Raw genomic sequence first — 14,747 nt, 5'->3', positions numbered from 1 at the left:
GGGGCGGAGCGCAGATGTCGGGGCTAATACGCTGTGAGCTATCTCAGTGTATGCCGCGGACATCTGCGGGCTGGCAGGCATTTTATCTGGACGTGTATGCCCAGCTTAAGGTCTTACACCACCTTGTTGTATTGCATCAGTTTTTTTTTTTATTTATTTCAAAATAGGGGCCCCAGAATATTAACAATTACCAGGCATTTAAAGAATATACACAGCGGCTCCAGGATGTGGTTTGTATTAAAATCGGGATTGCGGTTTAAAACATTGCACTTTGATGCGTGGTTTGGCCTTTAGTAAATCTCACCGTTTACAAACCGCACATCAAAGGTGCAAAATCCATGCGATGTGGCAGAGTATGTACCACCCCTTACTCAGTCTACCGCCTATGGTTTTATTTATAAACATTGCATTTACAATACGTGCAACATTAGCTGGAAACCATAGAAACTCTTTCGTCGTCTAACTTGCACTAGACTGACCAAGGCTGACTGGTTGCTGTGGTTCAGTGCGAGCTTTACCGTTGGAAAAATATATGCATTAAAGAATGCCCTATTTCTTGTTGAAAATATTCCCACCCCACTCCATTCCATATCTGGCCGAGTTTGCAGATAATTCCAAATTGAAAAAAAATATTTCTCCTTTTTCTTAGCCAAATCTAGCATAAAATACATTTCCCGTGGATACCAACTTTAAGCATCTCTAGATCTCTCGTAATAAAGTATGTCGAATTAAAGCCCTTTTCACGATGTCCACCTACCTCTGTGGTGCTGGCCGCACACCGCAGTGAACATTGATAAATGAAGTGATGGTCTTTGTGTGTTTATGTATTGCATAAATCTGCATTGAAATTGTTTTACAGCCCCGACACGTGATGTTGGGAACTGTTTGGAATTTTTAAGTTTGCAGGTGACGGCTGAAACGTTTCCGAGGGAGCGTCCTGGTTTTTTTTGAAGCTGGGTCTGTGCAGTGTTGTGCGCCTGGACACGCTATTAATTCTTATCTATTCTATCCATGTGCAGCCCTGCACTTGGCATATGAGGGAAGTGACGCTGTCATATCAGCTCCCTGCACCTGGGCTGCATGAAGCAGACAGGAAAATAATCTCTTTAGGATTACCTGTCTCTGCAGCACATTTGAAACCAACAGGAAAAAAAAAAAACCAGAAGGCATCGGGCAAGACGGCTGATTTTCCTGTGACAAAAAGTCATTTCTAATTCTGTTTGCTTTAGTGCTTTCAACTGAAGTTATTTGGCTGGAGGAGGCTTTAACCCTGTAAGTGCCAAATATTTTCTTTTTTATTAGCAAATTATTCTATAGATGTCTTCAATGCTTGCAAAATTTTTTATTTTTTTTTATATATGTAATGGATTTGTTCACTGAGCACAGGGAGAAGTGTCTGAAAGGAACTGCAACATAATATTTTTTCTTTGCTAGCTAAAATGTAGCAAACTACGCAATTTTCATATATATGGAAATACTGCACCCAACACAGAATACAAGTGTATTATTGCACAGAGCCCTTTCATTGGACAGCGTTTGCTATCCGGTACTTGGCCTGACATCATTCCTTGGAATGAAGAGATCATAACTTTAGCCAGAAAATAATTGTTTCTGCAGCAAAGCGGGTATTTTCCCTGAGTCACTTTTTCTATACGCTACAGGTGTTGTCAGGTTTACCAGAATATGCACACTCAACCTGTATTTATATTTGGTGGTCAAATAAAGTAAAATAGTGTATTAACAGTAAAGGTGCATACACACAACGATTTTTTTTAACGATTATCGTTCAATCGTTGAAAAAATCGTTCACTTTCTGAGTTAAAACGATGAACGATTATCGTTCATGCGCGTTCACGTTTGTAGTTCAGTCAGACTGAACGATTTTCATTAAGGGAATATGCAAAAATCGTTTGTAGTTCAAAAAATCGTTCATTACACTTCAAAAAATCTGACAGTTACGGTGCGTACACACTGGGCGATTAAAGTGGACGACTAAACGATATCGTTATTGTTCAGTCGTCCACTTTATCATCCATTTTTAACACCAAAACGATGAACGATAATGAAGATGCGCGTTCCCGCGGGTCATTCGTCACTATCATTCATCGGGTAAACATGCAGGCCAATCTGACGATATCGTCAGGTTGCTGCATGTTGGGGAATGGGGGAGAGAGCCCGGCGCTGAACGATATCGTTAATGATATCGTTCAGCGGTTGTGCTCAATGTCATGAACGACATTGAGCACACCCTGCCGGGGACACGCTAGACAATATTGCTCAGGGAGAATATCGTCTAGTGTATACGCTCCTATAATCGTTCAGAAAATCGTTGGTAACAAAATCGTTGTGTGTGTATGCAGCTTTAGTAGTATAATCTGGTTGTAGCTTGTGGAAAAGTAGAGTGCAGGTTATTGTTAAATATAGATTATGCCAATTGAAAATGCTGCGGGTAATCGTTTAGACCTCTATCCAGAATGCTCACCGTCCAATGTGTGAAGTAAGTTTTTATGGAGAATGAAACGGGGGGTTACAAGTTAACAACTGGTGCAAAGTTCTGTCACTCAAAATATACAACGTCTGATTGGAGAGTTCGAATAATGCATCCGATTTCCCTTGAATCCTGTAGATGATGTTGCGTTCTGTTTGCAGAGTGCACCAAGTATCCACTTTGTAAAGTAGTTTGTATTACGTTTCCTAGGCAGTCTTGTGACGTCGTTATGGGGGTAAACAACCTGTGGGTTTGGTCATCACATTGCCCCCAGCAGCCACTGTAAATGTTTATCTTAAAAAGAGATTTACCTGCCTGTCGGGATCTTGATTCTAACTTCCCCTGCCCCCGCCCTAACCCTCCCTTTAGTGGTTCCTAACCCTAACCTACCTCCCGAGGGTTCCTAACTCTAACTCCCCCTTACCGCTCCCTAAACCTAACCCTTCCGCGTTCCGGCATCGGGATTATGATAGGTGGCGGTATTTCGACGCCTATCATAAATCCGTAGCCGGCATTCCGCTGTCGGAATTGTGGAAGGGTGGCCTTCGGTCACATGACTACATCCCGAAATAGTGGGGTTCCCAGAACTAACATTCTTCAGTTTTGTCTGGTGCTTCCTTATGGCACTTAGGACACACATTTGTGTAGTTACTACTATTCTTGATAATGGTTCCTTAGAGCAACTACAGTATGCATAAAATCTTCAAATGCCGTATTGGGTGGAACTCAGAATTTGAGTTCCCTTAGGGTGTGCTGCCCTCCTCAGTATGCACCCAGCACCTCCATGGTCCATGATTTTTTAGTAATAATTATATTACACCAGGGGTATTCAACATGCAACCCTACAACTGCTGTGGAACTACACATCCCAGCATGCCCTGTCACAGTTTTAGCATGCTTTAATTGCAAAACTGTCAGGTCAGTCTGGGATGTGTGTTAGTAGCATAGAAGCTGGAAAGCTGCATGTTGAATACTCTGGATCTACACTACATAAAATTCTACATTTTATCACAGGATGGTGACCACTCAAAAAATACATTTCGAATGCAGTCCTTTGTGTCAGATGCTCCAATACCACAATCCGTTTCCGTGAGTACATCTGCCTCTGCAGCAACAGCCAAGGCTCTCCGGGCCTCATCCAGATCCGGACGCTCTTTTAAGAGCGCTCGCTCTGAATCAGGGTGTTTTTGGGGGGTTTTTGGTGCGGCCTCCTGACCGCTCGCTAAGCTGTGGGTGACCACCCACCGCTTTTGCGGGTGGCCAGGTGATGGTCGCGACCATTGGGGCTTGCGACGAGACCCTTGTGGTAGGGTCTCGTCCGTCGCAAGCCCCAGAGAGCTTCCTGCTCTAACAGAGCACATAACAAGGTTAAGGGGTCAATCCAGTAACTTGTGATGAACTCGCTGGTGTGAGTCGTCGTGACAACGGGCGCGTTTGACGGCAGTCCGTATTCTGTTGAAAGTGCTCGCAAGCCCCGTAGGGCTCCGAGCAAAATTAAGCGAATTGGTCTACAAAAGGTGCGAGGTGCCCGTCTGTTGCCGGCATTTTAATGCCGTTGTAACGGCAACTCCCACCGTTCTAATATAATTGGTTTGACCCCTAAGAAGCTAAACAGACACTCTTGGGAACTGTTATAGTTTTATAAACACAAACTGTTACACATTAGAACTAATAAAAACGGTAATTTTAGAGGATAGTATTCTGTAGTCGTGCAATTATTTATTACTGGTCTTATTAAAGATCAGGAGGGCTTGTTCTGTATGTACCCGTACCCTGAAATAATGTTGAAGTGTTAACTGTGATAGCACTTGGAGAGGTGTAAAGGCACACATCCACTAAGCGATTTTATTGAACGATAATGATATCGTTCAATCGTGCATTGATCGTTTAAAAATCGTGCACAAAAATGTCTTAAACGACCAGTGATGCGCGCTCCCACAGGTCTTTTAGACATCTATCATCGGGCAAACTTGCTGTACAACCTGACGATATTGTCAGGTTTAGCATGTTTCCAGATGATTAATGTGCCTTCATTGAACGACTGCTCGTTCAGTGTAGACACATCACAGACAAACGTCTGCATGATTACACTGTCGTAATCGTGCAGTCTTTTGCCTGTCGTTTAGTGGATGTGTGCCTTTAGTGTAACCAAACCAATAATGTGACAGTCAACCATGATTTGTTTCCTCTTTACATATCAGACCCCGGTAGAAAGGCACTCAGTACTGAGTGACAAAGCAAGCAGGCAAAGGAGATGGGAAGAGCAAGGTCGAAGGAAGATTGAGTTGGTATACAGTAATATCATTATTAGGAGAAAGCAGGAGAGTAATCTAGGATTAGCCAGTGGTTAGAAAATGATTTCACATATGGTTGTAGGGTCAACGCGGAGCTGTTACCCATAACAATCACCTAGCACTGACTGCTAGGTCAAGTTTCACTATAAGCACTTACAGTATTGTTAGTTGGTAATGCCTGTGCATCCACTAGATGGAATCCACTACAACCTGCATGCAGTACTCCAGAACCATCAGAATCAAGGCTGGGCTAATCTACTGAGAGAGGCATGAGTCCTAAACAAATGTTTGGGTAGCGCCACATACAACACTGACTGTGGCAGCTCCTGACAAAAAAATTTTACTGCCACGCATTATGCGCTATTAAGGATTGTGTAGATCAGTGACAGGCAGCCTGATACACTTCAGGGGACGAATGGGCATTTAACTTTTTACACACCAACGTTTCAAAATTTGGACATGGGCTTTGTGAAGCTGTAACTGTTGATATAAATGTCCCTGTCATTCCCAAGAATAACATCTAACACAAAACCAGCCATGGATGAAAACATAGACCTTCGCTGCCTCATGCCTCTTTTTCACCTGCCTCTTCAGGCCGACCATTTCTGGTGTCCTGGATGGGGCCAGCAGAAAAGTCCATATCGCCCCTGGTGAATATCTGCACCAAATTATACTCAGTACCGCTGTCAGACCACGCTTATCATATCCGGTCCGTTTTATCTTCTTGAGTTTCTGGTAAAGATGCTGCGTGGAGGTGGGTGTAAGAAAAAGGTGTCTGTAATTATTCACAATTAGCGACTTAAAAACAAACTCTTAGATAGAAAAGGAATTGCAGAAACATGGGAAAATGAATCTAAATTGCTATGCAATCAAAATGTACATTTTGTTAGAGAACTGCATAAAAGGACTGTAGAATGATTGAGAAGGTAATAATGGTGGGTTAGAGAGTAAGAAACGCAGGTGTTCAGTGATATAAACAATGTGCCCCAGTCTCCTACATGGTTTGTCAATACTTCAGGCCCCCCAGCTGGAATTTTTACTAATTGGAAGAATTTTGACAAGTTGTTCTGTGTTCTTGTCAAATCTTCCGATTCTGAGTTCAATGTCTAGAATTACTTCCTCTTCTTCCTCCTAAAAAAAAAATTCATTAATAAATATAGATACACTGGTGGCCAAAATTGCGGACACATTTTGAAATTTGAATGTTTATCAACTTCGAATGCTTATAAAAACTGTTTCACTTCCTGCAGTGCAATGATTCATATATCAAATGAAAGGAAATTTAATGCTGAATTCAACACAATAAACATAGGTCAAATATTTGCATTACAAGGGAAGTTATGCTGTGAAAACAACACTTAGGGTTAAAATCCCTGTGTACTTATGATGTTACTGTCCTATCAGTATTTCGTTGGGTATCCTTTATTTTTCAAGACAGCAGCACAGCACCTGTATGCAATTCTCCTTGAACCCCTTTTTGCATGTCCATGCAGTGTTGCAGGGAGCTGATTTTCACCCTAAGTGTTGATTTCACTGCATAACTTCCATTGTAATGCAAATATTTGACCTCTGTTTATTGTGTTGAATTCAGCATTAAATTTCCTTTCATTTGATATATGAATCATTGCACTGCATGAAGTGTAACAGGTTTTATAAGCATTCGAAGTTGAAAAAAAAATTTTTTTCAAAAAGTGTCCGCAATTTTGGCCACCACTGTATATAATCTATATGGGGGAGGCACTGGCTAGTATCAGAGCCAGATGTACACACATATATATGAACCTGCCCCACATGAACAGATCTACACACACCCCACCCCCCCACATCTCGCCCTAGCATAAAAGATTTCCCTCACACACACACACACAGATCTCCCCCTATCAGCAGACCCTCCTCACCTTTTTTCTCCTTTGTGTGTTTCTTCTGCTTGCATATGCCAATTTTGTTTCCCTCCTCAGTGCTGCTGCTGCTGAGCTCCGATGCCTGAGTACTTCCTGGGCTGTTCACCTGATCGTCAGAGGTGTGCATCAGAGTTCAAGGCACACCCCCTCACAGTGAGGCATGCCTCCTTTAGCTCTTTTTCTGTGTGTTTTATTGGCTGCTTCATGGCCCAGCTCCAGACAGTGTCTGAGCGATCAGAGGAGAAGCTGAGCTCTTACTGCCTCATCTCTCGCCTCTCCCTGTATTTCCAGTTTTGCCTATAAAAATAATCTGAATAATACAAAGAAGATATATATAAATTCTAAATATCTTCTTTCTATTATTCTAATAATATTTAGTAAAAACTCTGCAGTCTGTCAGGGGAGGCTCTGCCTACCCTCACTGCACGTCTATGGTTTGGTTACATTCCCTAATTGCCGAAGACTATCTTCAAATAAATTCGGAGCTTTTTATTATTATTTAGGACAACCATTCCCCACTCAACAAATCTGCTAACAGTAAATAATAATAAATTTAAAAAAAAGCTCAGAGAATTTATTTGCAGATAGTTTTCGGCAATTAGGGAGTGTAACCAGACCAGAGACATGCATCAGGATTTAAGGCTAATAATGATACTAGTCTGCATCTGCTGAGAAGGTGCATGAAATGGGACCTATATGCCTGGATGAGAAGCTGATGATGGATGGCATTGCAAGATACGAACATAAATGCCCCAGTAAAGTGCAGTAATATACAGTACACTGCTTGTCAAACACGCACAATCTTGGTAAAGCCCATGATGAAAAGTGCTGTAAGATGGAATTGTCCTTGGACTCTCCCACCGGAATCGGTATGAAATCCCGGCAGTTGAGATGCCTGCTGGCAATAGCAGCGGCATCCCAATGCTCAGGATCCTGACAAGGGTCCTGCAAGTATGGTAAACCTTACTCTAACCTTCTGTTCCTGCACCATAACCCTCCCCGTTAATGCCTAAACCTAACCCTCACCCCCCCAGTGGTGCCCAACCCACCCCCGGGGGTACCTAGCCTCCCCTAGACTATCCCTAACCCTCCCCATAGACCCCTGCCCCCCATAGCTATGACCTAACCAGCCCCCCTATACTTACGATCGACATCCCAGCTGTTGGGATTCCGGCATCACCATGACTGTCGGTATTCCGGTGCCAGTATCTGGCTGGGTAGTGGCATTACAGCAACAGCACCGAGATTTCATCAGCCAGGATGCCGAATGTAGGTCTAATCCCCTCCCACCCACCCTTATGTTGTATATTAAAAAGATCATGCACAGTTTAATAAACCAATCACTTCAACAACAGGGACTGACACTTTTGTGGCCAAAGTGATTGGTTCGTTTTGGCCCCCACAAAAGAAGCTTCCAATGGGCAGCTAACAGTGTTGTCAATGAATGATAGGATTAGGGCAGCTAACAGTGTTGTCAATGAATGATAGGATTAGGGCAGCTAACCGTGTTGTCAATGAATGATAGGATTAGAGCAGCTAACAGTGTTGTCAATGAATGATAGGATTAGAGCAGCTAACAGTGTTGTAGTTAATGATGGGCTTAAGACAGCTAAGCTAACAGTAATGTCCAATGATCTCTACAGTGGCAAGATATCATTATCATCATCCCTACTCTCATCAGTTTGTATGTCATCTTCACACAATATTAATTTATCCCCACTGGAATCCACCTTTACCGAAGTCTCTGTGCTTTGACGTACTTGGCGGTAAAGGTCTTCCTCATGGAATTTATATTTCATTTTGTTGAACATCTTTTCCACATTTTGAGGAAGTAGCCTCCTACGCCGATCACTGACAAGGTTTCCGACTGTACTGAAAACTGTTTCTGAGTACTGGAGGGTGGGCAGCTTAAGTAAAGCAAAGCCAGTTTGTACAAGGGCCTCCAAATTGCCTTTTTTTTCCTCCCAGTAGTCAAAGGGACTGTCTGACATCTCTATGTGTACACTATCATTAAAATAATCCTCCACCATTCTATGGATTATTGATTCCTACCTACCTATACCTTCTAAACTTGTCGCTATTTAACGTTCTGAGTCGCACAAGAAATAAATGCTTTCAGACTTTGAGTGTGGTTCCAAAGCACAAAAAGTTATTATTCAATATAAAAACAGATGGTTACACGCTGTGATCTAAATACAATTAGCGCAAATAAATCATACAGACAAGGTACAGTCGTTACATACGCATGCGCTCTGGACCCAGATACCGGCATCAAGTAGAAACCTCCGTCAACAACAAAGCAAGCAGACTGGCATCCAGGTTTAGAGAGCCCACATATATAACAGAACATAAATATAGAACAGTTTGGCATGATTCCATTGGTTCTTCCTGGTTCTTCTGTTACAGTATAGTTCATAGGTCAATTCGAATGGACACAATCCAGCCTCCAACAGCCTTTTGTGTCCTTTCTCCCGCTGCATAATAAATCTAAGCTGGTTACATTACAGAGTACATTTTAATGTTTGCAAACTATGGACCATAGAGAGTTAGACACATGTTGCAATCCTCTCACCGATGGTACCGGAAATCTGCAAAAACACAGTGGATCAGTACAACACCAAACAGGGTCTGCTTACCATGTACTAAACCTTAGATATCAAATTACATTTATTTCACAACATTAATAATACTAAGTAAACCTTGAATATTACACTTTAATGCTAGGGAACCTTTTATGTAAGTGTGCAGTGTGTAAATATTGGGGTTTTGGGAAAAGATGCTAGTTAGCGTTGTGCGACTACGTGTTTGTGGAGTACACCATGGTACGTGTTTTGCAGGGTTGATCATTTTATATGTTTTAGTGACTGTATTTATATGATGAGGACTTTTAACTTGGTGGAAATCGCACAAAGCTAAATAATAGCATCGCCGTATGTACTTATAATGGGCGAGATTCACTAAAATGGCACTGGGCGGCCATTCGCAAAATGGTGTCGTGCAGATTTAATTTTAAACCGATCCTGTCTCAGCCAATTATCCGGCTTCGACAGTCCACCCTTGATAGCAAACAACATTCTCTGATTTTTAAAATTAATTTTAGCTTACATTATGATGTATTATTTAATGTTGATTTATGGGATGGCACAAGGTGGTTCTTAATCCATCAATAATGTGTCTCTAGGAGGGGACATAAAACTACCCTTATATGCGCACCGCGGATCTTGGGAGATCATGGGAAAGATGTCGGGATGCACCAATCCTATAAAGGAAGTCTTGAGGGGGAATAGGGACTTTCAATATTTAAGATGTTTTAAAATAACATTTTAATAACATATTTTTATGCATGTCTAAATCTTATACATCATATGATGGTACCTTCTAGTTCAGGGTTGTAATGCAGTCCTACATTTACCTCAGTATTCATATTGTTACTACTGACCACCATCATAATTTCATTTTTTCAGTTCACCTTATCTTTACATTTTCCACACTTCAACACAGTAGGAACACACCTGACACATAAGCCAATTACTATGATGACAACCAGTATGAGGATCAGGAGTTTACCTATGCTCGCAATCATTTCCTGGACCCACTCTCCTAGATCTGAGAACCATTTTACTGGGTTCAACCATGAAACCCATTCCTCTACCTTCTCGTCTACTTCGGCCACTGAAGCATTATGGTTCTTCCGAAATTCCCATTTCAGCTGCAGAATTTCATCCATCTTCCGGTCTATCACCTCCTTGGGGTCACTTGTATCATTTGTAATGTAAGTGCAACACTTTACTCCAAATTGGGTGGCCAAAGTTACGCAATACCCTCCAGTGACAGCTGTTAAATAATTTAAGACTAATCTGTGTTGCACCAGTTCTTTCTTGTAAGCTTGCAACTCCCTACCTGTATACCTAAAGTGTCATCATACATCTTGGTGATATTATCTATTAATTTAGTAAGATCTTGGATATATCTAAAATTTAGTGTACCCCGAGCGATCCTGATGGGATCCAATGCTACCAAAACTTGAAAGCCAGTTTCACTAATTAACTGTGTGGCTTTATGTACGTCACCAGGTATCATATTTCTTTTGTCTCTGTGTTCATACTGTGTGTGAAGATATGGTGATGGTGTGTTTTTATGAATACCAAGCATTTCACTATGTGTAAGGGTCATAACTTCTGGAACTACTCTTCCCAAGTAACACAAACCTTCGGAACTTGGAGAGAGCCACTTATACGCTTTCCTTCCACATATAAAATATACATCATCGGGGAGAACATAAGGAATAGTAAACATCATTATCGTCGCAGACATTTCCCTGGCAAGTGATCCTACTTCAGGTTCTCCCATTTGACTCATACAAGTTTCTCGTTGTAATATCTTGGTACAATATCCTTCTGGCACCCTACCAATGGTATACAATCGGGAAACCGGCTGCCTTAATACCGACAGCCGGCTTCCCGACTGTCATATCCGGCGAGGGTAAAATGCCGGCGTCTATATCTAGACGCCTGTCATTTACTCGACGCCGGGAGACAGGCGCCCGGCATCCCAATCGAAGGGATGCCAGGTGCCGCGAGCAGACAGCCGCGGGGGGGACTTAGGGTTAGGCACCCCCGCGGGAGGGTTAGGCACCACCGGGAGACTTAGGTTTAGGCTGCAGGGAAGGGGGGGTTAGGGTTAGGCACTTGGGGGTGAGGTTAGGGGGTTAGGTTAGTTTATACTTACCTTAGCAACGATCGCGATTTCCGGTGCTGTCGGGCTTCCGCTGCCGGGAACTCTGCTTTTGTCGGCCAGGCGCTGCCGGGAATCGAACCGCCGCCCATCCCGCCGGCGGTATTTCACACCGATTCCCTACCAATCATTTCTTTGGTGGAACTTAGTGTATATTTATACCGGAAGTGTCTTCCACCTGACCTAATAGTGCGTAACAGTTCATAATTCATAGGCTTACGATCAGCTCTTAGTGAGAAGGTCATCGTCTGGTTATTCCCAGTCACCTCCCAACTTCCTGGTTCATTGGAGTTGGTGATGTTTAAACATAAAAGTGATTTATCTACTTGGTACTGGTGGAGTTTACAATGAGGTGGTTTGGACTTAAGATATTTTTTATCTAGTGCATGCCCTCTTTGTGATTCTAAAACCTCAGAGACATTTAATGGGAATGGCACTAATCCTACATTATGCTGTCCTTGGGGAACGTGAGAGCACACCCAACAGTCTGTTTGGTTTAAAATTTTGCCCTCCATGGTGTGATAATCCTCTAAAGGATACCCACCCCAATACTGGTTATACTTAGGTTGACACCGTTGGATGCATCTCTCATCAATTACGGACCCACAGAACTCACACATGCAATAATCCTCAGACGATAGACCTTCACACTGTCTCCGAGTATCCAGAATAGCAGATCTCTTAAAAATGACTGTACTAAGATTGGTCAGACATTTTAAACGGATAGCCACACCGTTGCAGCAAGATACTTTTCTTACTTCTATATTCTTTCTTTTATTATACTGAGAAAATCTACCATTATATTATTTTATTGTTCTGAAATAGTACAGTTCCAATTATAAAAGTATGTTATGTGGGGTATTTTATTTTTGTTTTTTTGGAATGTACTGTTCTTATGTGATTTGCTCAATAAAAAGAGTTAAAAAAAAAAAAAAAAAAGATTGGTCAGACACTCCCCTGATTGGCATAGCACTCCTCCTCTCGACTCCACTCCATCAATACTGCCATTAGCTCCCATCTCCTCTATCGGTCCCCCATCACAGAAACCAGAAATCCCTGAACAAACCAGGATGATGGAAACTCTGGAAGAAAATACAAAAATGAACACAGTAGACCAGTCCATTGCCGTAGCAAGGATCTACAAATTTCTTTAACTCAGATATCTCACTGCAACCTTTTAACCCTCCCGGAACAAGCTCGCGATCGACAGGTCCACGTTATCTGCCTTGTCTCCGCCTTGTATCTCCACCGGTTGGTTAACCTTCTTACAGTGAGTGGAATGGACCCAGGTATCTCTCTCCGCCACTTTCAATGAAGTTGTACTTGTCCGCAACACCTGATACGGACTTTCCACCAATCAGTCAAACAACCTGAACGCAAGAAATTTCTGATCATAACAAATTCTCCAGGTTCAACATCATGACAGTTTGTTTCAGGCATATCATGTGACAAAAATTTCAGTTCTGCTGCTGCTGTTTTAACTGTTTAGTCATTGTTACCGCGTTGTTACCTTTCAAGAGTTCCTGCGGACTTATAATCAAATGAGGTTGTCTACCAAACAGTATTTCAAAGGGGGACAGATTGAGAGGGGGTTCTTCGAGTTGTCCTGATACTATGAAAGACAAGTGGTAGTGCTTCTGGCCAACCCAGTCCAGTTTCCGACATGATTTTACTCAATTTGTTTTTAATAGTCCCGTTCATCCTCTCAACCTTGGCACTGGCTTGCGGTCGGTAGGGGGTATGGAGTTGACTATTAATACCCATCAGCTTACACATATTTTGGAAACATCACCTGTGAAATGAGTACCCCTATCACTTTCAATAATTCTAGGGATACCGTATCTGCATACAAACTCCTGAACAATTTTATTGGCAGTAAACGCAGCAGTATTAGTGGCAGCTGGGTATGCCTCAACCCAATTATAAAATACATCAGTGCACACTAATAAATACTTGAGATTCCGGCAGGGTGGTAATTGGATGAAATCAATTTGTATTACCTGAAAAGGTCCGTCGGTCAGAGGAATGTTGGATGGTTCGGTAGGGATCGTTTTCCCAATGTTTTTCCTCAAGCAGGTCAGACAGGACATTGCTCTCTTTTCCGCTTGAGAAGAAAAACCTGGTGCACACCAGTATTCTATCACCAATTTGCACATACCTTGCTTTCCCAGGTGAGCCAGACCGTGCGCTGCCTCAGCCAGGCTTGGGTAGTACACCTTGGGAGCCACTGGCTTACCTTGTCCATCTCTCCAGAGTCCAGATGTGGCCCACATCCATTGGACCTCCAGACTGCCTTTTCCTGAATGGATCACAAATTTTGCATCTCAATTAATTTCAGCATATCATTCGTTTGAAAAGTCATCATTTCTTCAGTTGGTACATTAATTTTTAACCCTGCTGCCCATTTTGCAGCTTTGTCTGCCCTGTTGTTGCCCAGTGACACCGGATCATCCTCACATGTATGGGCTTTACACTTAATTACCGCCACTGTCTTAAGCAATTGGATTGCTGTCAATAGTCCTTTTATATGTCTGGAATGTGCAATTGGTGTACCTGCTGCTGTTATAAACTTTCTCAGACGCCATAGAGCGCCGAAATCGTGTACTACCCTGAAGGCGTACCTAGAGTCAGTGTAGATATTAGCAGATTTACCTTCTGCTAATTCACACACTCTCTTTAGTGCCACCAGTTCCGCCACTTGGGCCGAGTGTGGTGGGCCTAAAGGTTCGGCCTCTGTAACAACCTCATCATTTACCACAGCATAACCTGTACATAACTCTCCAGTGTCAGTTTGTCTATGACAACTCCCATCCGTGTACAATGTCACATCTACATTTTCTAAAGGTGTATCCTGTATGTCAGGTCTTGCAGTAAAGGTTTGATTCAGATATTCCATACAATCATGTGCATCAATATACCTGCAGAACTCACCTCTCACCAGCGACTCACCTCTCTCCACCCTTTGTGCATCACGTTGCACATATGGTAAATACGTAGCTGGGTTTAATGTACTGCATCTTTTGATGGTGATGTTTGCAGGTGCTATTAAGGCTAGTTCCCTTTTTGTGAATCTAGCTGAGAAGACATGTCTGGTTTGGGCAGAGTTTAGCAAAGCAGATACAGCATGGAGAGTATAGACAATCATATCATGGCCTAGTACCACATCCTCACTCTTACTGACCAATAGAGCAGTTGCTGCTACACTTCTTAAACACGTTGGGAGTGATCTTGCCACAGTGTCCAATTGTGCACTGTAGTATGCTACGGGCCCACTGGCATCACCATGTTTTTGTGTGAGGACACCTGCTGCACAACCACCAGCTTCCGTAC

The 14,747-nt window shown here is 42.5% G+C and overlaps 1 long non-coding RNA gene across 1 annotated transcript in view; it reads left to right on the top strand.

Moving 5' to 3' along the window:
• Nucleotides 1-1,033: 1,033 nt before the first annotated feature.
• The window catches only part of LOC148522322 (uncharacterized), a 38,858-nt gene continuing 25,144 nt past the window's right edge, over nt 1,034-14,747 (top strand). Inside the window, exon 1 of the long non-coding RNA XR_015878760.1 lies at nt 1,034-1,272. This is a non-coding gene — a long non-coding RNA (uncharacterized LOC148522322). The remainder of the gene's footprint in view (nt 1,273-14,747) is intronic.

Source organism: Taudactylus pleione, unplaced genomic scaffold (genome assembly GCF_031769625.1).
Source record: "Taudactylus pleione unplaced genomic scaffold, aTauple2 ptg000147l, whole genome shotgun sequence".
Classification (NCBI taxonomy): domain Eukaryota; kingdom Metazoa; phylum Chordata; class Amphibia; order Anura; family Myobatrachidae; genus Taudactylus; species Taudactylus pleione.
The sequence above is the reverse complement of the archived record's forward strand: the minus strand, read 5'-3'. Positions and strand labels throughout refer to the sequence as shown.